At 44.5% G+C, this 2,500-nt stretch overlaps 1 protein-coding gene across 9 annotated transcripts in view; it reads right to left on the bottom strand.

Annotated features, from left to right (window-relative positions):
* Positions 1 to 2,500, bottom strand: part of LOC147010811 (unconventional myosin-XVIIIa-like) — a 261,897-nt gene that overhangs the window by 132,535 nt on the left and 126,862 nt on the right. The gene's annotated exons all lie outside the window — the stretch shown is intronic.

The following is a 2,500-nucleotide window of genomic DNA, read 5'->3' as shown; positions in this document are numbered from 1 at the left end:
TTTTGTTTCTATTTGCCTGTATACGTGCTTGCCTGTTGTTCCTATTTGCCTGCTTACGTGTTGTATAATAAATGTGTTGGTCTAAAGGTACCCCGTTCGTCGCGTCCTCCTTTCACACCATTGAAATGCCATCTTGCATCGCGGAATAAATAGCTGGGTTTTAAACACCCGTGAAATAGAATCGGATCCGGTGAGGTCGAGGATAATAACCGCTCGGTTATCACTGCAGAACGGAATGGACCGCTTAAGCGGTTCGTGTCCCAAGCCGACCTGCATCGAGGTACGGTCGCCCGGTCGACTGCCCGCGCAGGTACTTAGGTATATCGAGTTCGGCGAGTGACCCTATCTTGTGCGGATAGACAATTGGCATGGCCGTGGTGAGGTTGATGACCCACCCGTGACAGGGTTCCGGCGTTAGCTCCGGAAAGTCACGACTGAATTGTCCGTCCGGTGGGCGACGCGGTTGCTATTAGTGGGAAGCGGCCGATCGCATGCCGGCGGGCGCAAATTCGTAACAGTATATATATATATATATATATATATATATATATATATATATATATATATATATATATATATATATATATATACATATATATATATATATATATATATATATACATATATATACATATATATATATATATATACATATATATATATATATACATATATATATATATATATATATGTATATATATATATATGTATATACGAGGTGTGTTCAAAAAGTATCCAACCTTAATTTTTCGTGCGGAAACAAATGAAGCTAGGGAGGCGTGGTTTGGTGCACGTATGTAGGCGATCCTAATCCGTATGCGTGAATATTTTCCCGCCGACAGAAGCTGTCAGTCGCCGACAGACCGCCGATGAGTGAGGAAGTGTAAGTGAGCGCCGTCGGATTTTCATTTTTGACAAAATTACGGATCACTGTGGTCTCATCGCCAGTGATCACTGTGTTGAAGAAGTTGGGATCACTGTTCACAGTCTCCAGCATGTCCTGTGCGATCTCCAAACGGAGTTGCTTCTGCTCGATCGTTAGCAGCTTTGGCACGAACTTCGCTGAGATTCTCAGTAAGCCCAAATCCTCAGTCACAATGGAATGAATGGATCCAATGCTGACGCCCGCCTCGTCTGCAAGTTCTCTGATTGTGATTTGACGATCCTGCATCAGCAGGGTCCTCACTTGGTCAATGACGATCTCATTTCGGGATGTTGAGGGCCTACCAGAACGTGATTCACTTTCCAATGATGTGCGACTATCTTTGAAGCGGTTGTACCACTCTTTTATCTGCGTGGTGCCCATTGCTTCGTTCCCGAAGGCCTGTTGAATCTTGCGGATCGTTTCCACTTGGGAATCGCCAAGCTCTACACAAAATTTGATGCAGTAGCGTTGTTGAAGTTTTTCCGTCATTTTCTGTACAGTATATATTTAAAAACATGTAAAAAACATGTACAGTATATATTTTAAAACATGTAAAAAACATGTACAGTATATATTTCAAGACAATGATGTTGAGGTCGTGGAGAGATTCACTTACCTTGGCAGTGATATTCATGTCTCTGCTGGCTGCGAGTCAGAAGTCAATAGACGTCTGGGTCGGGCCTGGGGAGTCATGGATTCACTGGATCATGGGGTGTGGCGCTGCCGGTACCTGTGCGGGAGGACGAAAGTCCGAGTCTTCAGGTCCTTGGTACTTCCAGTCTTGCTCTATGGATGCGAGACTTGGACTCTGACCAAGGATCTGAGACGGAGACTTAATTCCTTTGGTACCAGGTCTCTTCGGAGAATCCTTGGCTATCGCTGGTCGGATTTTGTGTCCAACGAGCGGTTGCTGAGAGAGACTCAGATGAGATTTGTTACCTGCATAGTCTGTGAGCGTCAGTTGCGGCTGTATGGACATGTGGCTCGTTTTCCTGACGCTGATCCTGCTCACCAGATTCTCTCAGCGAGGGAGTCTCATGAGTGGAGGAGGCCAGTGGGCCGACCACGTGCCTCGTGGTTGCAGCAGGTTGACCATCATCTCTAGGAGATGGGGATGGGCCTGGCATCTGCCTGGGGGATGGCCAGACGGAGGCCCGTGGAGTACCGGCGGAAAGTGGACGCAGCGATGCGCTGCTCTGGCGCATGCTCCCATACCTGACCTGACCTGATGTATGTATATATATATATATATATATATATATATATATATATATATATATATATATATATATATATATATATATATATTACTGTATAGACACACACACACACACACACACACACACACACACACACACACACACACACACACACAGATATATACATATATGTAAATATATATGTACATATATGTGCATGTAAATATATGTATGTAAATCTGTAAATATGCCTGGTGTTGGCTTAATGGTTAGGATGGTGGGCTTGAGATCCTAGGGTCCTGAGTTCAAATCCCATTCATCTGATGAATTAATACCAGGTGGAGTTAACTCGGCCTGTCATCCTTCCGAGGTCGGC

This window comes from Eptatretus burgeri, chromosome 16 (assembly GCF_056783735.1).
Source record: "Eptatretus burgeri isolate ZD-2024b chromosome 16, Ebu_testis_v1, whole genome shotgun sequence".
NCBI classification, from domain to species: domain Eukaryota; kingdom Metazoa; phylum Chordata; class Myxini; order Myxiniformes; family Myxinidae; genus Eptatretus; species Eptatretus burgeri.
Note: the sequence above shows the minus strand (reverse complement) of the source record. Positions and strands in the feature narration are given on the sequence as shown.